The sequence below is a fragment of the Carcharodon carcharias genome, chromosome 1 (assembly GCF_017639515.1).
Source record: "Carcharodon carcharias isolate sCarCar2 chromosome 1, sCarCar2.pri, whole genome shotgun sequence".
Classification (NCBI taxonomy): Eukaryota; Metazoa; Chordata; class Chondrichthyes; order Lamniformes; family Lamnidae; genus Carcharodon; species Carcharodon carcharias.
In genome coordinates, this window is record NC_054467.1 from 198,142,423 (window position 1) to 198,167,485 (window position 25,063).

Here is a 25,063-nt window from a genome sequence, read left to right on the forward strand (position 1 = left end):
CGTTCACTTCACCCTTCGTGTAACCTTCTCCCCCACTGGTGCCCCACCCATGTCTGAGTGGCCTGAATGCAATGAGTCATTGACGGCATGTGTCCTTCACTGGGTGGCCCAGCAGATGTTCCCTATGCGTTGGTCAGCCTGAGAGGGTGGTGAAGAGATGGTTTCTGCACCCGCAGCACGTGGTGGACTGAGACCCACATGACTGTGGTGGGGCAACCTGGAGGATCTGCACCCAGGTGCAGTGCTCGAACTCCAGGACATGTCGAAGTCAGGGTGATGACAAGGTGGGAGGGGATGTTCAAGGTGGCATGGCACAGATGTATCTGCTGCCCTCTGCGCTCCACGTCATTGTGCCTCCTTGCAAAAAGAAGTACAACTGTGGCTCCCAACTGTGATGAAGGCAGCATGTGGCCAAGGTGGGGAGAAGGACACACCTAGCAGATTTGTGAGAGTGCTGGTCAGCAGGGGGTAAGGATGCACTGCAGCCCTGTAATGGGCAACTGGGCTTGGGGTGGGCTGGCCGTGAGGAGATTGACGGTACAAGTATCACTTATCAATGCTCTTTTCTCATTTCCAGGAGAAGAATTCTCACAACACCGAGCGTCTGAGGACTGGCGGTGGGCAAGGCCAGATTTCGCTGCTTAGTCACTTTGAGCAGAAGGCCCTCAACCTGGAGAGGCATCACGCACCCAGGTCCACTGGAGCCAGAGAGGCTGGGGTTCCACAGGCAGGTATGTGTGGCCAGCACTCACGTCACCAGTAGTCTCCCAACATCCATGCCGTTGCTGATTGTTGAATGAGTGGCGTAACCAACATGGATTGCCCAGTGTGTGTGGAATGATGAGCGCCTGATGATCCGGGGGACAGGCATCTACGTTGACATTGCCTGCAGGCTAACTGATCGAATTTCCTTACTCTTCCTTTCAGCATCAGCGGCGCAGGGCCAGGACCCGGAGCAGCAGGGCCCCCTCTGACACCTGAGGGCCATGAAGTTGCACCATCAGAAGTTTCACACCATCTCTGCCAGACAGGCACCAACGCAGATACTGGCACTCTGGTGGGCATCAGATCTTCAGCTAGTGTCCCAGGGCACAGCGGTGAGGGAACTTCACAGTCGCTGGTGGAGAAGAGAGTGACGATGGCGCCAGCAGTCGGAGGACTGCAGGGGCCCAGGCACATGCACAGTCCATCGCTGATGATGAACCTCTGGAGTCGTCCGCGATGCAGTAAACTGATGAAATGTGGCCCGGTGTGCGGGACCATTTAGTGGAGATACATGAGGCCGTGTTTGGCTTGGTGTCAGTGGTGGAGGTGTCTACATGGACCATAACCAATGCATTGAGCCTCATGGCTGAGCACCAACTTCCTCCATGGAGAGAGTGGTGACTCTCATGGAGAGGCAGCTCCTGGGAAAGGATCAGAGGTCCCTGCGGTTGTGCTCAGATTGGCAATCCCTCACAGCAGCATTGACCTCAAGTGGTCAGTGCCCATGTGGGCAGTGTTTTGGGCACCAGGTATCTCACCTCGGTGCCCATCCATCTACTGTGAGCAGGGAGGGCCGAACAGACCTCACATCGGCGGAGCAGCTGCCTGTTGTCGCTGCTGGCGCCTCTCAGGATGCTTTGGATGAGGCCGGCAGCTCCTCTGCCCCTTTGCCAGTGACCACGGCACCCAATGAGGCTTCAACGACTGGGGAGATGCCATCTGTGGAACTGGCAGCTCCCTCCCAGGCAGGGCCAGCACAGGCTCTGCAGGCCAAAGGATGTCTACCAAGGTCATCGAGGACAACAGGACATCAGAGAGAGCAGGCTGTCTCAGATGCCAGTACCAGCGACGGGGCACCACAAAGACGTAGCATCCACAAGCGTAAAATTAAGGCGCCTCAGGCATGCCCTGGGTTCATCACTGGTAGTTTTTTGTTGGCCCTCCTATGAGTTCCTTCTGATTGTGTTTGCAGTGCGACACCATTTTATTTGTGTTAAGGGACTTTTGTGAAAGCATTAAATTAAGATCGACTAACATGACTGAGGGTGCCTCTTTTCTTGGGCAGGTAGGTAGATTCCTGAGAAGTTGTGAGTCATAAAGTCATAGAGGTCTACAGCACAGAAAAAGGCCCTTCGGCCCATTGAGTCTGCACCACTAAAACAAGTACCTGACTATTCTAATCCCATTTTCCAGCACTAGGCCCATAGCCCTGTATGCCATGGCATCACAAGTGCACATTCAAATACTTCTTAAATATTATGAGGGTTTCTGCCTCTACCACCCTTTCAGGCAGTGAGTTCCAGATTCCCACCACCCTCTGGGTGAAAAAATCCTTCCTCACATCCCCTCTAAACCTCCTGCCCCTTACCTTAAATCTCTGCCTCCTGGGGAAAGACATGGCCCGGGGAAAAGGGAGAGGGAGTACACAAACTATCGCCTTCGGCATTCCATCTCTTCCAAAACAAAAATCTTCATTTGGACACAAGTAGGATGTGGTGGGAATCTCACTCTTGCAGCACCGCAGCCCAATGACACTGTCTAGGCTCTTGGCATGTGATGGTGGGGGTGAAAGACGGAAAGAGAGGGATCAGTATCCTCAGCAAAAATGAGCGAGGGAGGAAAGTATATACTGCAGTGATTGATCTGTGTGTCATTGACATTTATTGACTGGGCCCATCATCAATGCTTCTATCCTGACAGATTTGACACTAATGTCTCCAGTATGGAAGCTGCAGCCCAGGCTTGTGTTGGAGATCCATATGTGCTGTGCTAACTGAAGGTTCCTTGGATTAGAGCATCCCAATGTCCCTACCTCCCTGGAGTATACCCGGGTCAGCGTGTGCCCCCTCAGCATTTCCCTGTGCGTGCTCATCCTCGGACTCACTGCTGGACTCATCGTGCACAGTCCCAGCCACACCATCTACATCTTCGTCCACAGCGTCCCCCCTTTGTAGCTCAAGATTGTGGAGAGTACAGCATGCAACCACTATCAGCGACACTTGATCTGGGGGATACTGCAGTGCGCCCCCAGAATGGCCCAGGCATCTGAAGCGCATTTTGAGAAGACCAATAACTCTCTCCACCACAGCCCTTGTGGAGCCGTGACTTCTATTATACCGCTGCTCAGCTTCTGTTCTTGGATGGTGGAGAGACTTCATGAGCCACTTTCTGAGGGGATAGCCCTTGTCACCCAGCAGCCACCCATCCATCCGGTTTGGAGCACTGAAGATCTCTGGAACCTGCAAGTGTCTGAGGATGTAGGTGGCATGGGAGCTGCCTGGATACCTTGGACAGACTTGTAGAATCAGCATCCTGTGATCTGCATTATCTGTACATTCATGGCGTGGAAGCCCTTCCTGTTGACGAAGACACCGGGCTCACCTGCTGGTGCCTTGATAGCCACATGTGTGCAGTTTATAGCACCCTGGACATGGGGGAAGCAGCAATCACTGCGAAGCCTCTGGCTCGCTCTGTCTGGCTGGCCTTGCCCCAGCGATAGTGAGTCAAGGGCAACGCACGCCTGAACAGAGTGTCTGTAACCCGCTTGACACAAGTGTGGACAGCTGATTGGGAGACACCGCAAAGATCACCCACCGACCCCTGGAAAAGAGCCACTGGCATGGGGTGTCCACACACACAGTTAGGGGAGATCTCAGACCCAATCATCTGACAGATAATGTTGACTGTCTCCCTTGACAGTCGGAGCCTCCTTCGGCATTGCACTTCAGACATATTGAGGTAGCTGCTTCGCCGCCTGTACACCCTGGCAGCAGGACAGTGGCATCTTCTGCAGCCCCTTTGGCCTTGGACTACCTCTTGGCCCTGCGCCCCTTGTGCCTGCCTCTGTCCTCCCAAAGGTGGCTCCCCTGGGGGCTGAATATGCACTCCTGGCCTCCTCCCCCTTCTAGCCCTCCCTTCCTCCTCAGAGGAGGTACCTCCATTGGAGATCACCTCCTATTCTCAGGCTCAGGGAGGATTCCTGAAAACTACAGGCCCCAAAATCTCATTGCAAAGTGCTGACCTGAAGGTTATGAGTCCAGTTCAAGCAGCTGGTATGCGTTTTGAACTTTTCCAGCTCACACAGGCAAGCTTCGATAACTTTTGTACAATAACTTTTAAATCTGTAGAATTGCGAGCCCACTGAGCCCTCTTTTCCCGCCCGTGGATGAGGTTCATACAAACTTGTGCTACCTGCCTGCCCGTTGTGCCCGTGTGATGACCAAAGATTGCACGGGCGCAGCAAAATGCTGTCAATTAGAGCCTCAAGGGCCTTAAGTGGCCTTTTAATTAATGTCGGGTGGGCAACGGAGATTATCGCATGCCTGCCCACCGAAATATCGCGATGGTGCACGGTGACGTCAGGACACTCGCCCGATGTCACCACACATAATTTTACCCCTACACGTCAAACGGAAAATTCTGCCTTATGTGTCTGTCTTCAGAGTTCGGGTGAGGATAAAGGGTAGAGAATTGTAATGCTGGGACTCTGCCATGGTTACACAGGCTGGAGAGAGGGCAGGTAGAGGAAATTCCCACCTCAAACAGACAAGAACCTCATTAGAATGTTTAAATGACTTTGGGGTGCAACATCTTTGCAACATCTTCCATATAATTTTCTACAATTAATGCAATGTCAATAGCAACTGAAATTAAAGTTCATTGCATTGAGTATTCAGTGTTGCTGGGAAAGTGAGGTTGGAGATGAGATTGTACTTTTTAAAAATCATTTTCTGAGTGTGGGTAACCCTGGCCTCAATGCCCATTCTCATTAGTCATGACAAAGTGGTGATAGAACCAAGAGGCTTCCTGGGCCACATAAGAGGGAACTTAAAGATCAACTACCTTGGTGTTTTTTTTTATTCATTCATGGGATGTGGGCTTCGCTGGCTGGGCCAGCATTTGTTGCCCATCCTTAGTTGCCCTTGAGAAGGTGGTGGTGAGCTGCCTTCTTGAAGCCTGCAGTCCATGTGGTGTAGGTACACCCACAGTGCTGTTAGGGAGGGAGTTCCAGGATATTGACCCAGTGACAGTGAAGGAACGGTGATATATTTCCATGTCAGGATGGTGAGTCACTTTGAGGAAAACTTCCAGGTGGTGGTGTTCCCATCTATCTGCTGCCCAAGTCCTTCTAATTTGTAGTGGTTGTGGGTTTGGAAGGTGCTTTCGAAGGAGCCTTGGTGAATTTCTGCAGTGCATCTTGTAGATGGTACCCACTGCTGCTAATGTGCATCGGTGGTGGAGGGAGTGAATGTTTGTGGATGTGGTGCCAATCAAGCAGGTTGCTTTGTCCTGTATCGTATCAAGCTTCTTGAGTGTTGTGGGAGTTGCATTCATCCAGGCAAATGTGGAATATTCCATCACACTTCTGACTTGTACCTTGTGGATGATGGACAGGCTTTGGAGAATCAGGGGGTGAGTTACTCGTTGCAGGATTTCTAGCTTCTGACCTGTCTTGTAGCCATAGTATTTATATGGCTAGTCTAGTTCAGTCTCTGGTCAATGGTAATCTCCAGGTTGTTGATAGTGGGGGATTCAATGATGGTAATGCCATTGAACATCAAGGGGCGATGGTTAGATTCTCTCTTGTTGGAGACAGTCATTCATGACCCTTGTGTAGAATGAATGTTATTCAAGTCTGGATATTGTCCAGGTTTTGCTGCATTTGGACATGGACTGCTTCAGTATCTGAGGAGTCGCCAATGGTGCTGAACAATGTGCAGTCATCAGCGAACATCCCCACTTTTGACCTTATGGTGGAAGGAAGGTCATTGATGAAGCAGCTGAAGATGGTTGACCCTGAGGAGCTCCTGCAGTGATGTCTTGGAGCTGAGATGATTGACCTCCAGCAACCACACGATCTTCCTTTGTGCTAGGTATGACTCCAATCAGCGGCGAGTTTCCTTCCTGATTCCCATTGACTCCAATTTTCCTAGGGCTCCTTGATGACACACTCGGTCAAATGTGGCCTTGATGTCAAGGGCAGTCACTCTCACCTCACCTTGGGAGTTCAGCTCTTTTGTCCATTTTAAACTAAGGATATAATGAGGTCAGAAGCTGAGTGGCCCTGGCGGAACCTAAACTGGGTGCCGATGAGCAGATTATTGCTAACCAAGTGCCGCTTGATAGCACTGTTGATGATCCCTTCCATTACTTTACTGATGATCGAGAGTAGACTAATGGGGTAGTAATTGGCCCAGTTGGACTTGTCCTGCTTTTTATGTACAGGCCATACCTGGGAAATTTTCCACATAGCTGTGTAGACACCAGTGTTGTAGCTGTACTGGATCAGCTTGACTAGGGATATGGCAAGTTCTGGAGCACAAGTCTTCTACTATTGCCGCAATATTGTCAGGGCCCATAGCCTTTGCAGCATCCAGTGCCTTCAGCTGTTTCTTGATATCACATGGAGTGAATGGAATTGGTTGAAGGCTGGCATCTGTGATGCTGGTGACCTCTGGAGTAGGCCGAGATGGATCATCCACTCAGCACTTTTGGCTGAAGATTGTAGCAAATGCTTTACCCTGTCTTTTGCGCTGATGTGCTGGGCTACTCCATCATTGAGGATGGGGATATTTGTGGAGCCTCCTCCTCCAGTGAGCTGTTGAATTGTCCACCACCATTCACGACTGGATGTGGCAGGACTGCAGAGCTTAGATCTGATCCATTGGTTGTGGGATGCTTAGCTCTGTCAATTGCTTGCTGCTTATGCTGCTTGGCATGCAAATAGTCCTGTGTTATAATTTCACCCAGTTGACACCTCATTTTTAGGTATGTCTGGTGCTGCTCCTGGCATGCCCTCCTGCATTCTTCATTGAACCAGGGTTGATCCTCTGGCTTGGTGGTAATGGTAGAATGGGGGATATGCTGGGCCATGAGGTTATACATTGTGTTCGAGTACAATTCTGCTGCTGCTGCTGGCCCACAATGCCTCAAGGATGCCCAGTCTTGAGATGCTAAATCCATTTGAAATCTATCCCATTTAGCACAGTGGTAGTGCCACACAACACGATGGAGGGTATCCTCAATATGAAGACAGGACTTTGTCTCCTCAACAACTGTCATGGACAGGTGCATCTGCAGCAGGCAGGTTGGTGAGGATGAGGTCAATTATGTTTTTCCCTCTTGTTGGTTTTCTCGCCACCTGCCGCAGACCCAATCTAACAGTTATGTCATTTTAGACTCATCCATCTCGCTCAGTAGTGGTGCTGCAAAGCCACTCTTGGTGATGGACATTGAAGTCCCTCACCCAGAGTACATTCTGCTCCTTGTCACCCTCCGTGCTTCCTCCAAATGTATTCAACATGGAGGAGCACTGATTCATCAGCTGAGGAAGGGCAGTATGTAGTCATGAGCAGGAGGTTTCCTTGCCTATGTTTGATCTGATAACATGGGACTTCATGGGGTCCAGAGTCGATGTTGAGGACTCCCTGGGCAAGTCCCTCCCGACTGTATACCACCGTGCCACCACCTCTGCTGTGCCTATCCTGCTGGTGGGACAGGACATAACCTGAATGGTGACCTTATCTGTAAGGGACATTTTCTGTGGGGCTAGAGTTACATATAGACCTGACCAGGGAAGAGAACAGCAGGTTTCTCTCTCTCACAAATAAGAAAGAATCAGATGAGGTTTTATGAAAGACAGCTTGATGGACAATTTTTACTGATACCAGTGAAAGTTGCAAAGAACAGAGGGGATCAGGGTGTATAGTTTATGAGTGCATTGACGACAGCGATTTGAAAAGCAGCAGGACAGTATGTGAGGAGAGGGAACCATTTGGAAAGGCAGCTTAGTGGCCAGGAAGGGAAGTTGAGATGTCAGCAGTTTAATGAGAATGGAGTTGAGGAAGCATGAGGTAAGTTCAGCAAGAGCATGGGGAGATGGGAGTAAAACTAGAGGGAGACAGGAGGTGAGGGTAAGGGAGAAGGGAAGACATGTTTAAGCAATCGATTGATATTGAACAAAAGAAGCTGGGTATTACCAATGCTCTCCTGAATCATTCTCAGGAAATGGCAATTTTGAGAGAGAACAATGAGGCAATAATATGGTCTTGCCAGATATGGTGGCGGATGGTTAAGCCAGCTGTGTGTCAGGTTTCTGCCCTTTGGACTTGAAGAAGCAAAGTAGAGGCCAGATTAGGGACAGTGAGTGAAGGTTTGAGTGAGTGAGGACACCTCGGTGGGCTCATGCAGTGAGGCAATGTGGGTAGAGCTCCGGAATAGGAAGGGTGCAGTCACAATGTTGGGGGTTTACTATAGGCCTCTCAATTGCCGGCAGGAGATTGAAGAACAGTTATGTAGGCAGATTTTGGAAAGATGTAAAAGCAATAGGGTTGTTGTGGTGGGTGATTTTAACTTTCCCTATATTGACTTGGACTGACTTAGTGCTAGGGGTTTGGATGGTGCAGAATTTGTAAGGTGCATCCAGGAGGGCTTCCTGAGACAATATGTAGAATTACCAACTAGGGAAGGGGCAATACTGGACCTGGTATTAGGGAATGAACCTAGCCAGGTGGTTGAAGTTTCAGTAGGGGAGCATTTCGGGAAAAGTGACCATAATTCAGTAAGTTTCAAGGTACTGGTGGATAAGGATAACAGGAGTCCTTGGGTTAAGGTGCTTAATTGGGGGAAGGCTAATTATAACAATATTAGGCAGGAACTGAGGAATCTAGGCTGGAGGCAGATGTTTGAGGGCAAATCAATGGAACAACACTGGCCATCCTCCAGTCCTCTGGGACCTCACCCGTAGCCAGTGAGGATACATGGGGGTGCTTTCAAACGTCAGTTGATAAGAATTCAGGACTGGCATGTTCCTGCTAGGATGAAGGATAAGCATGGCAAGTTTCAGGAACCTTGGATAATGAAGGATAATGCGAGATTAGTCAAAGAGAAAAGGGAAGCATTCGTAAGGGCTAGAAGGCTGGGAACAGATGAAGCCCATGGAGAATATAAAGAAAGTAGGAAGAAACTTAAGCAAGGAGTCAGGAGGGCTAAAAGGGGTCATGAAAAGTCATTGGCAACCAGTATTAAGGAAAATCCCAAGGCCTTTTATACATATATAAAAAGCAAGAGGGTAGCCAGGAAAAGGGTAGGCCCACTCAGGGACAGAAATGGGAATCTGTCTGTGGAGCCAGAAGAAATGGGAGAGATACTAAATGAATACTTCTCATCAGTATTCACCAAAGAGAAGGACTTAGCGGTCGATTTGTCTAGGGAAGAGTGTGTAGATAGCCTGGATCATGTTGAGATCAAAAAGAGGAGGTGTTAGGCGTCTTGAAGATTATTAAGGTGGATAAGTCCCTAGGGCCAGATGGGATCTACCCCAGAGTACTGAGGGAGGCAAGGGAGGAGATTGCTGGGGCCTTGACAGAAATCTTTGTATCCTCACTGGCTACGGGTGAGGTCCCAGAGGACTGGAGAATGGCCAATGTTGTTCCATTGTTTAAGAAGGGTAGCAGGGATAATCCAGGAAATTACAGGCCAGTGAGCCTTATGTCAGTGGTAGACAAATTATTGGAGAAGATTCTTCGTGACAGGATTTACTACCATTTAGAAGAAAATGGGCGTTTTAGTCAGAGGCAGCATGGTTTTATAAAGGGGAGGTCGTGTCTCATTAACTTGATCGAGTTTTTTGAGGAAGTGACGAAGATGATCAACTATGGAAGGGCAGTGGATGTTATATACATGGCTTTCAGTAAGGCCTTTGACAAGGTCCCTCATGGCAAACTGGTACAGAAGGTAAGGTCGCATGGGATCAGAGGTGAGCTGGCAAGATGGATACAGAATTGGCTTGGTCATAGAAGACAGAGGGTAGCAGTGGAAGGGTGCTTTTCTGAATGGAGAGCTGTGACTAGTGGAGTTCCGCAGGGATCAGTGCTGAGACCTTTGCTGTTTGTGGTATACATAAATGATTTGGAGGAAAATGTAACTGGGCTAATTAGTAAGTTTGCAGACGACACTAAGTTTGGAGGAGTTGCAGATGGTGATGAGGATTGTCAAAGGATACAACGGGCAGAGAAATAGCAGATGGAGTTTAATCTGGACAAATGCGAGGTAATGCATTTTGGAAGGTCTAATACAGGCAGGAATTATACAGTAAATGGCAGAACTGTGCATTGACAGGCAGAGGGATCTGGGTGTACAGGTCCACAGGTCACTGAAAGTGGCAACGCAGGTGGATAAGGTGGTCAGGGAGGCATATGGCATGCTTGCCTTCATTGGCAGGAGTATTGAGTATAAAAGCTGGGAAGTCATGCTGCAGCTGTATAGAACCTTGGTTAGGCCACACTTGGAATACTGCTTGCAATTCTGGTTGCCACATTACCAGAAGGATATGGAGGCACTGGAGAGGGTGGAGAGGAGGTTTACCAGGATGCTGCCTGATCTGGAGGTTATTAGCTATGAGGGGAGATTGGAGAAACTTGGATTGTTCTCACTAGAGCGACGGAGATTGAGGGGCGACTTGATAGAAGTTTACAAAATTATGAGTGGCATGGACAAAGTAGATAGTCAGAAGCTTTTTCCCAGGGTGGAAGAGTCAATTACTAGGGGACATAGATTTAAGGTGAGAGAAGAAAACTATAAAGGAGATGTGCGGGGCAAGTTTTTTATGCAGAGGGTAGTGAGTGTCTGGAATTCGCTGCCAGAGGAGGTGGTGGAAGCAGGTACGATAGTGGTGTTTAAGAGGCAGCTTGACAAATACATGAATAGGATGGGAATAGAGGGATAGAGACCCCAGAAGTTCAAAATGTTTTAGTTGACGGGCAATATGATTGGCGCAGGCTTGGAGGGCCGAAGGGCCTGTTCCTGTGCTGTACTTTTCTTTGTTCTTTGTTTTGCTGGCAACAAGGGCAATATGTGGAAGTGAGGAGTAGTTGACTGCTGCAGTGGCATAATTGTAAATGGCAGCCAAAGGCTAGGCAGCTTGGAATTTGAAAGTGTAGTTCTAAGCATCCTGGGGCAGATTATAAGCAGATGAAGAAGGAACAAGAGTTGAAAGGTATATGATGATGTGGATGATAAGGGATACAACAATGTGGTCCAAAGTATCTATTGGCAGTGGAAAGACCATGACAGAGGCCATTCAGATCAGGTAGCTCTAAGTATCAGTAGGATAGGAGAGATTTAATGGAGCAATGGGTTTGTGGAGGATAGGAGGACAATGAGCTCAAAGGAAAATGTTGAGTCTTTTTTCAGTATTTTACTTGCTAATTTCCTTCCCATTGCTTATGAAGGCATTGACTTCTTGCTGGACTACAATTCCACAGTTGGCCTCTGATGCTTACCGAACATAGCGTAATTCAAATATGCACTCTGACCCTTTGACAGGCTATTTAACCTTGGGATACATCAGAGTTGAGTCCAATCAGTCCTCATCATCATATATACAGTTCCAAAAGGGAAGCTTCACACAAACCAAAGTATTTATTCATTGAGAAATCATAGCTATAGAATGATTGCAGCACAGAAGAAAGCCATTTGGCCCAGTCATATCTGAGCCAGCTCTCAGCCAGAGTAACTCCCCTATTCCCAATCCCCTGCCCTTTCTCCAGTGCCCTGCAATTTTTTTTTGCTTTCCAGGTGCTTATTCCCTTTTGAAAGCCACACATAAATCTGCCTCCTCTTCACTCTCAGGATCTGATTCCAGATCCTACCAATTGCTGCATAAAAATATTTTCTTCATTGGTTCTTTTGCCATTCACCTTAAATCTATTTCTTGACCCTTCCACCAAAGGGAACTATTTCTCTCTTTCTGCTTTGCCTATGCCCATCATGATTTTTTTCTTCAAATAAATCTTGTCAAAGATGACAAGTTTCTCATCTCCAGCCTTTACAATAATGTGGAAAACTTTTGCCATACAGTTTTTTTTTCAAAAAGTTGAAGAACCACAATCTTTAGATGGAGAGGCAACAAATTTGAAAAGAGGAGCTTAAATTAATCTAAAACTAACAAATCATGAGTCTGTAAATTATTCAAATAACAGAGTTTGGATTTCCATTTCAATTCAAGTCTCAGCAACATTAAGAATGCGGCCTCCCCCACATAACCACCCTAATAATCCTTCTGATATACAATGGAGTGATTTTCAAAATAATATCAGAGAAAATATGATCTGAGTACTTGAAAAGGAATAGAGTGGTTAAATTTAGTTTCTAGTTACATTTCATTTTCCAATGTCCTATTGTGTGCTTAAATCAATAAAAACAACTGTGCTTTGTCATTGCCCATTTTAGCAAAATATGTTTTATTTGATTAATCCTCAGCATTAGAATTAGAGTCGTAGTTATTTAAAGAGTATGAAGAATATCTTCAGAACTTTAGTTATCTATTGGTTACAGAAAGCTTTACTTAGCTTTCTGCATCTGTAATGGGTAGGCCAAATAGTGAAGCATTATCTAACTGTGAGCATCCTTCCTGAACTTAAAATGGAGTTACAAGTGAAATAAAGATCCCTTTATCAGAATGAGCAGGTGGAAGCAGCAATATCCCTTTCATTGATTTTCAAGGCAATTAGAAACTATTCCATTAACACTTAAAAAACAAAAATGTCATCCAGATATAATCAATATCTAATTATCTATCCCCTCCCTTTTCTTCCTCAGGACAACATGTTCAGTGAACTTCTGTATGAGTACAATCAATATCTTTCTTTGGTACATCTTATAAGCAGTGATAATGAGTGTTCCATTTTCCTTGCTTCTCATCTGAGGCTGCAGAAACTTATCCAAAGGGAAATACAAACTTCAGTAAAACAAAGAATTGAACATGGGCTTCCTTGAAATTTGAGAATGTTATTTCATGTATAAGGTATATAATGGAGGCATCCTGCCTCATTTATATTGGTCTGGAAGCAAATCCAGTCTGCTGAATGTAAGGATCCAAAGTGAAATCATTTGGCCAGTCTCAATTCCGTTTGTTGATATGAGTCCATAACAAATCGGGTGGGATTTTCCGCTCCCGCCGGTGGCAGGCATCATCGTGGGCAGGACGGGAAAATTACTGCAAACCACTAAATAATATCAAAAGCATAATTTAATCTAGCCAACTCTATCGTAACGATTACTGATTGTGTACATTGTGCATACAATCATCTAGTAACTGTTACAGGAAGACATAGTATTATATCATGTGAGCCTTATTACACGTTATGATGTGCATTTCTTCTAGTACATATCCTGCGGGTAAGTGTAGAACAATGAGAATGTGAGTATTGCTGAAAAAAGACACATTGTCATCTTGCACTCATCAGGACAATTCGCAAGAATACCAAATGTAAAGGGAACAATTATTTATACTTCAAAAGTTAATTGTAGGGGGAGGCACAAGACTAAATGTTCGCCTTAGACATCTAATACCCTTGCACTGGCCCTGTTGACTTCGGAATTAAATTCAAATTGCTTGTGTAGATTCACGGCTTTTCCACTGAGATCAAATCATCTAATGATACACTGAGCTTTCATTTATGTTCTGTGCTTTTGCAATTCTTGTTATTACGTCACTGAACAATTTTACAGTGCAGTTAAGAAAATGTAACTAATTATATATCATGAAGCTTATTTAATTTCATGATCTCATGCTTTCTGAAGAAGTCATATGGACTGGAAACATTAACTTTGTTTCTGTCTCCACAGATGCTGCCAGACTTGCTGAGTTTTTCCTGCATTTTCTGTTTTTATAACAATTTATACTTCATGAGAGGAGAGTGCTGTTTGGTTGGCAAGTGGACCCTGATTGGTAGAGATGTTGCCATGGAGAAAACACCATTTAATTGATGACTGACAGTTAACTGCCAAGCCATGTTTAAATTCAAACCAGGCAGGTTGACTCTGATTGGTCAAAGCATTGTCCTGGGGAATGAACCAGAAAATAACTGTCACCCATTTTGTTTAGTTGAAACAGGCACAATCTGCCTGAGAATGAGAATGTATAATCAGTATCCTAATATTCTCCTTTTTCATTTAAAATAAATGCAGAATTTTTATTCATTCTAATGCACAATATTAATTTTCAAAAGTTAATTGTAGGGGGAGGCACAAAGCTAAATGTTTGCTTTGGGCATCTAATACTCTTGCACCAGCCCTGTTGACTTCAGAATTAATACCAAGTTGCTTGTGTAGATTCACAGATCTTCCACAGAGATCATATCACCTAATGACGCACTGAGCTTTCATTTATGTACAATACACATATTGTGCTTTTGCAGTTCTTGTTATTACATCATTGAACAATTTTACAGTGTAGTTAAGAAAATGTAACTAATTAAATATCATTAAATTTATTTAGTTTCATGGTCTCATGTTTTTGATGAGCACTGAGGAAATTCTTCTGACAGGCACAGTGACATGGGTGACAGACCTCAGCTATATTTGAGAGACATAAATAGCCTCAGTATGAAGAAAGAAGTACCTAGAACAGGATATAGGAAATAAAGCATGCTAGTTTTATCTTTTTTTTCTAAAGGTAAAGGAAAGCATTTGCATCTATAGAACTTTCCACTGCCTCAAGACATCCCAAAACACTTTACAACCAATGGAATACTTTTAGAAATGTTAACAGCGTTGCAGCCATTTCATGCACAGTAGGATCCGCAAACAGCTATGACACAATATGACAATCTGATTTTTTAATGTTTTGTATGATTTTTTTTAATATAAATATCAGCCAGGGAACAGGAAAACTCCCCCATTCTTCTTTGAGTGGTGCATGGGATCTTTTACACCCATCTGTGAGATTGAACATCCCATAAGACAGCACCTTTTGCCAGTGCAGCACTCCATCAGTTTCTGCCTGCATTACGTGTTCAAGTCTGCAGAATGAAGTTCCGCCCTTCTTTCTTATATTCATTCGTGGGATGTGGGTGTCATTGGCTTGGTCAGCATTTATTCCCTTGCTCAGAGAGCATTTAAGTGGTTCTGGAGTCGCACGTAGGCCAGACCAGGTAAGGACAGCAGATTTCCTTCCTTAAAGGACATTAGTGAACCAGATGGGTTCTTACAAAAATCAGCAATGGTTTCATGGTCATCATCAGACTTTTAATTCCAGATTTTGATTGAATTCAAGTTTCACCATCTACGGTGGAATTCGAACCCGGGTCCCCAGAGCATTACCCTGGATCTCTGGATTACTTGTCCAGTGACAATACCACTATGTCCCATCTGATGCAGGTGCAGGACAGTAACCATTGATTTGTGGCTGACATCAATTAACTCATAGGTCCTACCTTTTGAAAATGAATGGTCCTTTATGATAACATTTAACTGACAATAAAATGTTTTAAAAACAAAAAACTGCGGATGCTGGAAATCCCAAACAAAAACAGAATTACCTGGAAAAACCCAGCAGGTCTGGCAGCATTGGCGGAGAAGAAAAGAGTTGACGTTTCGAGTCCTCATGACCCTTCAACTCGTTCTGTTGAAGGGTCATGAGGACTCGAAACGTCAACTCTTTTCTTCTCCGCCGATGCTGCCAGACCTGCTGAGTTTTTCCAGATAATTCTGTTTTTGAATAAAATGTTTTAGTAGTCATAGAATAATCATTTCAAGCACAAAGACTATATTAAGCACTATATTAAAGAGCAAAGATTAGCAATTTGCAAGTATAAGGTCAATTCTCATTTACCCTTTACATGACCTCTTTCATTTATTGATAGTATCTTTTACACTTGGCAAAGTTAAATTGAAACTGATCTTATGGTTTGGTTTTAATCAAGCCTGGGACAAAGCTTACAGTAGGCATAATAAATTTAATTAAAGTAAATAAACTTTCTGCCTACTTGAATAAGAACTGCGAGTTGGATTTAATGAGGTACCAGAATGGCTGACACCCCTCACCCCATCCCGGCTCAAAGATTGGTGGAGTCCACCCAAGGGAAGAACGACTGTCCTGGAGCCAGTTAACGGCTGACTGGAGATAGGGTTACCGTCTCTCGGGAAGAGGTAGACCCACCTCAGAGAGCTGCTGACCAATCAGGCTGGCAGTTCTCCAATACCGGAAGCTCCACTGGGAGCAGTGTCCACTACTGGTATTACAATGGCCTTCATCTGGGGCTAATGCTGGATCCTTGGAGAACTGTAAAAATGTGTGGGGTGGGGTAGCAGGGAGGGTGTCATCAGTGGGAGGGGGAGGAGGATGGGGTAGTAAATCTGGTAGGCTTTGCTGAAATCCATATAAACTACATCAACTGCACTACCCTCATCTACACACCTGGTCACCTCCTCAAAAAATTCAATCAAATTTGTTAGGCATGACCTCCCTCTGACAAAGCCATGCTGCCTATCCCTGATCAAACCTTGCCTCTCCAAGTGGAAATAGATTCTCTCCTTCAGAAATGTCTCCAATAGTTTCCCTACCACTGACGTGAGACTCACTGGTCTGTAGTTCCCTGGCTTATCTCTACAGCCCTTCTTAAATAGTGGAACCACATTAGCTGTTCTCCAATCCTCAGGTACCTTCCCCATGGCCAGAGAGGAATTAAAAATGTGGGTGAGAGCCCCTGTGATCTCCTCCCTTGCCTCCCTCAGCAGTCTGGGACACAAATCATCTGGACCTGGAGATTTGTCCACTTTTATCCTGCCAACACCTCCAATACCTTGTCACTCTCTGTATCAATTTGCTTAAGAACCTCACAATCTCTCTCCTCGAGTTCGATACCTTTATCCTCATTCCCTTGGGTGAGGACATATGTGAAGTATTCATTCAACACTCTAGCGATGTCCTCTGGCTCCACCCATAGATTGCCCCCTTGGTTCTTAATGGGCCCTACTCTTTCCCTGGTTATCCTCTTCCCATTGATATACTTATAGAATGTCTTGGGATTTTCCCTACTTTTACCAGCTAGAGCTTTCTCATATCCCCTCTTTGCTCTCCGAACTGCTTTCTTAAGCTCCACCCTGCACTTTCTGTACTCCACTAATGCCTCCGCTGATTTGCTTCCATTGTACCTGCTAAAAGCCTCTCTTTTCCTTCTCATCGTATCCTGAATATCTCTGGTCATCCATGGTTCTCTGGGCTTGTTACTCCTTTCTATCACCCTAGAGGGAACATGTTGAGCCAGTACCCTCCCCATTTCCTTTTTGAACGCCCCCCCAGTGCTCCTGTGTAGATTTCCCCACAAGTAGCTGTTCCCAGTCTACCTTGGCCAGATCCTGCCTTATTTTACTAAACACTGCTCTCCCCAGTCCAAAACATTTTTTTGCAACTTGTCGATTTCTTTGTCCAAAACAAGCTTAAGGTGTACCATGTTGTGGTCGCTATCATTAAAATGCTCCCCCACCACCACCTTAGCTACCCCTGTCTGGCTTCATTCCCCAGAATTAGGTCAAGCACTGCGCCATCCCTTATTGGACTCTCTACATATTGACCTAAAAAGTTCTCCTGTACACATTTCAAGAAATCCACTCCATCAAAGCTCTTAACACTATGTCTATCCCAATTAATGTTGGGAAAGTTGAAATCACCTAATATAATTACCCTATTGTTATTGTTTTTACACACCTCCACAAATTGTGAATATATTTGCTCCTCAATTTCCCGCTGACTATCTGGGGGTCTATAATAAACACCTAACAATGTGGCTGCCCCTTTTTTATTCCTAAACTCTACCCACAAAACTTCATTTGATGTCCCCTCCAAGATATTATCTCTCCTTACTGCAGTAACTGACTCCCTAACTAATAACGTAATGCCTCCTCCTATTTTACCCCCTCTCCTATCTCACCTGAAGATTCTATATCCCGGAATGTTGAGCTGCCAATCCTGCCCCTCCCTCAACCAGATCTCAGTGATGGCTACTATATCACAATTCCACGTGTCAATCCTCACCCTTAACTCATCCATTTTACCTGTAATACTGCTGCCATTAAAGTAGAGGCCATCCAGCCTTGCCTTACTCCCTTGAAACTTAATGCAGTGTACTCCCTCTAACTTGATTGTTTTACTGTATTATGATGTGTCCTTATTCTGCTAACATTCTATGTCCCCACCCCCTGCCAAAGTAGTTTAAACTCCTCCCAACAGCACTAGCAAACCCACCCGCAATGTCCCGTTCTGGTTCAGATGTAAACAGATCTCACCTTCCCCAGAAATGGTCCCAGTGATCCAGGAATCTAAAACCCTCCCTCCTGCACCAACTCTTAATCCACGTATTCATCTGCGTTATTCTCCTATTTCTGAGCTCGCTAGCATGTGGCACTGGGAGTAATCCAGAGATTACAACCCAAGAGGTCTTGCTTTTTAGTCTACTGCCTAACTCCCTGAATTCTTGATGCAAGACCTCATCCCTCTTTCTATATATGTCACTGGTACCAACATGTACCATGACCTCTGCTTTATCACCCTCCCCCTTCAGGATGCCCTGCAGCCGTTCAGTGACACCCCAGACCCTGGCACCAGGGAGGCAACACACCATCCTGGAGTCACGTTGACGGCCACAGTAGCGCCTATCTGTTCCCCTGACTATAGAATCCCCTATTACTATTGCTCTTCCTCTCTTCCTCCCCTCCTGTACAGACAGGCTGCTTGTGGTGCCAGAAGCTTGGCTCTATCTGCACTCCCTGGAAGAGCCAGTGCCCTCACCAGCCTCCAAAATGGAATACCGATTTGCATGCGGGACCCCAAGGGACTTCTGAACTACCTGCCTGTTTCTCTTGGACTGCCTGGTGGTCACCCATTCCTTTCCTTCCTCAAGTGCCTTCATCTGCAGTGTGACCACCTCTCTAAACATGCTATCCATGATGCTCTCAGACTCGCGGATGCTCCATAGCGTCCCCAGCCGCCGTTCCAGCTCTGAAAACCGAGCTTCCAGGAGCTGCAACTGGACACACTTCCTGCCCACATGCTGGTCCCGGCCACTGGAAACGTTTCTGGCTTCCCACATGGAGCACGAGGAGCACACCATGGCTTTGAGCTCTCCTGCCATGACTTACCCCTTTAAATTAAACCTTTTAAATCAATTACTCTGGGGCCCTTTTTTCCTGATCCTCATTACTACAGAATATACAAACTATAAACCACAAAAAGGCCACAGAAGAGACAGTACAACAAATTGAAAATGTGCCTAGACCTACAGATGTGTCTCAGCTGAGGTCATACCTAGGGATGTTTAAATATTATGGGAAATATGTAATGCATCTAGCACAGAAAATTGTGCCATTGGCTGCACTGCTAAAAACACTTCAATATATGAGTGATCACAAGAAGTAGAAGATGCATTTGTGCGATCAAAGCAGTTATTTAGAGAGTCAGGATTTTTCACACATTTTGACTCAGAACATCAATAACAATTGCTACTGGTGCAAGTCCTTTGAGGTAGGAGCGGGTCTTTTACATCTTTCCTAATGGTGTTGAAAGGCCAAGACAGTTTTCCTCAAAAGCAATATGAAAGACTGAAGAGAAATAGCCTCAGATAGAACATGAAGCTTTGGACATCATGTTTGTGCTGAATTAGATTTACATACATGTCTATGGACGCAAGTTCACACACCTAACAGATAGAAAACTGTTAACTGCTCTACTAGGCCCACACAAATGGTTACCAACACTTGTAGCTGAGAGAATACACAGATGGGCAATGTACTTAGCAGGATTTGATTTTGACACTAATTATCTCAGTTCAAAGGAAAACCCCAATACGATTGTTTGTCAATGTTGCCTGATACTATTGCAGATCCAGTAACACGTAAATCACATGTGTGAATATGCCATGTTGAAGTTCTGCCATGCACAAGGGAAGAAATTCACAATCAAATGTGCAAGGATACCATACTCTGTAAAATCATGAGGTATTCCTTAAGTGTATGGACGAATATGCTCTCAGAAGAAGAAATGAATTTGAAATCCTTCCATAATCATAAGCAAGAGATCATGATTGAGCATGAAATTCAAGGTCAGTTGGGAGTCATGAAGATGAAAGCCATTGCAAGAAGCTATGTCAGGTGGTCCCAGATTGATAACCAGATTGAACTATTCTAAAGTGTGTGAATCATGTCAAGTCATATAGAACATATAAACAGGGGGGAGGCGATGACATTGTGGTATTGTCAATAGACTGGTGGTGCCACACAACACGATGGAGGGAGCCCAAAACATCAGTGCAAAAAGTAGGTTTGAAGCATTTGCAAGAATCCTCAGCCAGAAATGCTCAGTGGATAATCCATCTTGGCCTCCTCCAGAGGTCCCCAGCATCACAGATGCTAGTCTTCAGCCAATTCGATTCACTCCACGTGACATCAAGAAATGGCTGTAAGCACTGGATACTACAAAGGCTATGGGGCCTGGTAATACTCCAGCAATAGTACTGACAATTTATACCCCAGAACTTGCCGCGCCCCTAGCCAAGCTGTTCCAGTAGAGCTACAACAATGGCATCTAGCCAGCTATGTGGAAAATTGCCCAGGAATGTCCTGTACACAAAAAGCAGGACAAATCCAACCTGGCTGATTACTGCCCCATTAGTCAACTCTCAATAATCAATAAAGTAATGGAAGGGAATATCAACAGTGCTATCAAGCAGCACTTGCTTAGCACTAACCTGCTCATTGATGCTCAGTTTGGGTTACACCAAGGCCACTCAGCTCCTGACCTCATTACAGCCTTGGTTCAAACATGGACAAGAGAGCTGAATTCCAGAGGAGAGGTGAGAGTGACTACCCATGACATCAAGGCAGCATTTGATTGAGTGTGGCATCAAGGAGCCCTAGCAAAACTGGAGTCAATGGGGATCAGGGGGAAAACTCTCCACTGGTTGGAATCATACCTAGCACAAAGAAAGATGGTTGTGCTTGTTGGAGGTCAGTCATCTCAGCTCCAAGAAATCGCTGCAGGAGTTCCTTAGGGTAATGTCCTCGGCCCAACCATCTTCAGCTGTTTCATCAATGACCTTCCTTCCATCATAAAATCAGAAGTAGGGATGTTCGCTATTGATTGCACAATGTTCAGCACCATTCACGACTCCTCAGATACTGAAGTAATCCATGTCCAAATGCAACAAGACCTGGACAATACTCAGGCTTGGGCTCACAAGTGGCAAGTAACATTCACGGCATACAAGTGCCAGGCAAAGACTGTTTCCAACATGAGAGAATCTAACCATCGCTATTGACATTCAATGGCATTACCATCACTGAATCCACCACTATCAACATCCTGGGGGTTACCATTGACCAGAAACTGAACTGGACTAGCCATATAAATACTGTGACTACAAGAGCAGGTCAGAGGCTAGGAATCCTGTGACAAGTAACTCACCTCCTGACTCCCCAAACCCTATCTACCATTTACAAGACACAAGTCAGGAGTATGATAGAATACTTCCCACTTTCCTGGAAAAGTGCAGCTCCCACAACACTCAAGAAACTTGACATTGTCCAGGACAAAGCAGCCCACTTGATTGGCACCACATCACAAGCATTCACTCCCTCCACCACCGATGCACTGTAGCAGCAGTGTGTACCATCTACAAGATGCACTGTGGGAATTCACCAAGGGTCCTTAGACAGCACCTTCCAAACCCACAACCACTACCACTACCAAGGGCAGCAGATAGATGGGAACACCACCACCTGGAAGTTTTCCTCAAAGTGACTCACCATCCTGACTTGGAAAAAGATCGCTGTTCCTTCACTGTCACTGGGTCAAAATGCGGGAATTCCCTTGCTAACAGCACTGTGGGTGTACCTACACCACGTGGATTGCAGCGGTTCAAGAAGGCAGCTCATCACCATCTTCCCAAGGGCAACTAGGGATGAGCAATAAATGCTGGACCAGCCAACAAAGCCCACACCCCGTGAATGAATAAAACAAAACTGAGATAGTTCTCAGGAGAGAGTTGGTGCTTGTTAGAAATGACATAGGAAAACAGAATTAGATTCCAGGAACCATAGTAGGCAGGAAAGGCTCACTTAATTATCAGGTTCAGATGTAAACAGGAATCTGGAAACACCATGTCGGGCAACTCTTACCTAGGATATCTAGAATATCAGAAGAGTCAGAAATATCAGAAGAGTCAGCACATACCAGCAGGCGAATGATAAACGTTTCATGACCCATCAATAGTAGAAGATTTGATAGTCTAAGAGAGACCCTGATTATGCCTAAACTCACTCCTAGAGGCTAGAAGCTGATAGTCTAGAGGCTGATGCCAGTGATTCAACTCAAGGACCAGGTGAGGTAGAGTTAATAAGAAGTCTAGAGGGAGGCGATAGGTCAGGGATGAGACAAGGTTCACCAATCACTGAGTCTCATAGAAGGGTGAAAAGATCTAATAGGAAAAGAAAACCTCATACAAACATATGAACAATGGGCAGGAGTAGGCCATTCGGCCCCTCGAGCCTGCTCCGCCATTTAACAAGATCATGGCTGATCTGACAGTAATCTCAAATCTGCATCGTGGCTACACCCGATAACATTTCACCCCCTTGTTTACCAAGAATCTATCCACCTCTGCCTTAAAAATATTCAAAGACTATGCTTCCACCACCTTTTCAGGAAGAGAGTTCCAAAGACTCACAACCCTCTGAGAAAAAATGTTGCCTCATTTCCGTTTTAAACCGGCAACCCCTTATTTTTAAACAGTGGGCCCTAGTTCTAGATTCTCCCACAAGAGGAAATATCCTCTCCACATCCACCCTGTCAAGACCCCTCAGGATCTTATATGTTTTGATTAAATTGCCTCTTACTCTTCTAAACTCCAGCGGATAAAAGCCTAGCCTGTTCAGCCTTTTCTAAAACAACCCGCCCATTCCAGGTATTAGTCTGGTAAACCTTCTCCAAACTGCCTCCAATGCATTTACATCCTTCCTTAAATAAGGTGGCCAATACTGTACACAGTACATCAGATGTGGTCTCACTGGTGCTCTGTATAACTGAAGCATAACCTCCTTACTTTTGTGTTCAATTCCCCTTGCAATAAATGGTAACATTCTATTAGCTTTCCTAATTACTTGCTGTATGTATCTGCATAGTCGTCTTTTGCAATTTATGCAACCCAGATCCCTCTGCATTTCAGAGCTCTGCAATCTCTCACCATTTAGATAGTATGCTTTTCTTTTATTCTTCCTGCCAAATTAGACAATTTCACATTTTCCCACATTATATGCCATTTGTCAGATCTTTGCCCACTCACTTAACCTATCTATATCTTTTTTAGCCTCCTTCTCTCCTCTTCACAACTTACTTTCCTACCTATCTTTGTGTCATCAGCAAATTTGGAAATCATCCCATCCATTCCCTCATCCAAGTCATTTATACAAATTGTAAACAGTTGAGGTCCCTGTGGTACACCACTCATTACATCTTGCCAACCTGAAAAAGACCCATTTATGCCAAGTTTCTGTTTCCTGTTAGCTAGCCAATCTTCTATCCATGCCAATATGTTACCTCCTATACCATGAGCTTTATTTTCTGCAATAACCTTTGATGTGGCACTTTATCAAATGCCTTCTGGAAATCTAAGGCCGGAATTTTCTATGTCAGCTGGTGTCGGGCGTGTTTGGTGGCATGAGCAGACAATATGGCCAGAAGGTCAAAAATCGGTTTCACAACATTATGAAACCAGATTACGATCGTCTGCTCTGGCTGCCGATGGCGGGCCGCGATTCCCGCATTCAGACAACAGGACCCTCAATGTAATACATCAACATATCATTATAAGGCCAGCCCGCAGGAATTATCTCCCCCGCTGGATCATTCACCAACGTTGGTGTGATTGCAAGCCAACGTGTTTCACAACAGCATATAAAAGGCGTGCACTTGGTGGGCTGCACTTTGAAGGGAATTCGGAGGTGAGTGCACACTAATGTTGCAGAGCACTGGCTTGGGTCGCCTGTTGGAATTCAAGGTTGAGGCACATTGGCTGGGGGCAGGCAAGGGCTGCCCTGCGGTTGAGGTGACTTGGGTTGGGAACAATGGGCAAGGGCTGTCCTGCAGTTGATTGTATCGCACAAACACGTGTGGAGCGGGGTTGTAGGAGGGTGTAGGTGATGGGCAAGGGAAGCTGCCACACATTAAGGAAATCTTGTATAAAGTGACCATTCCTCTGCAGCTGAGACAGTTCGGGTGCAGCCACATTGATATGCTTGGAATCGGGCCTCTAGCTTCCCTGCCCACTTAAACAATGCAGAAGCATCAAAGTTCCACCAAGTGCTGCAGAGCTTTTCACCACTAGGGCACGGACTGCAAAGTAATGAGTGTTTTAGCGGACTGCGGAACAGTTGGGGAAACTGCCCAATCTCCTGTGTACAATCTCCTTGCTAAAGCTGGCCATGGAGCAGTCACTGGAGGTGCTCACAGCCCCTTGCAATGTCATCATCCCGGTTTGGATCAGTCTCCCACATGGTTCAAGCTAACAGTGCAGCCTTGCAGTGCAGGTAATGCCTGTGCCTGAGCTGAGCACAGCATACAGCCCAATGGGCGAAGCTGCCAATAATCAGTCAGGTGGAATGGGGTGGAGGTGGGTGAGGTCTCGGGCAGCCATGCAGCACACTAAACTCTGGCCATCCAAGTGTTTGCATTAAGGGGCCTTCAAACTTAACCAAGAGAGGTTCTTAGTAAGAACCAAGAGGGCCTCAGCTATGCCTGTCTCTTTATGGGGTATGTGGAACATTCCTTGTTCCAGTCCTACTCCGGCCCCCTTCCACAACTCTTTCTCCGGTACATCGATGATTACTTCGGTGCTGCTTCATGCTCTCGTCAGGACTTGGAAAAATTTATTAATTTTGCTTCCAATCTCCACCTCTCCATCATTTTCACATGGTCCATCTCTGACACTTCCCTTCCCTTCCTTGACCTCTCTGTCTCAATCTCTGGTGATAGACCGTCCACCAATATCCATTACAAGCCTACCGACTCCCACAGCTACCTCGACTACAGCTCCTCACACCCCGCTTCCTGTAAGGACTCCATCCCATTCTCTCAGTTCCTTCGCCTCCGTCGCATCTGTTCTGATGATGCTACCTTCAAAAACAGTTCCTCTGACATGTCCTCCTTCCTTAAGCGAGGTTTTCCACCCACGGTCGTTGACAGGGCCCTCAACCGTGTCCGGCCCATCTCCCGCGCATCCGCCCTCATGCCTTCTCCTCCCTCCCA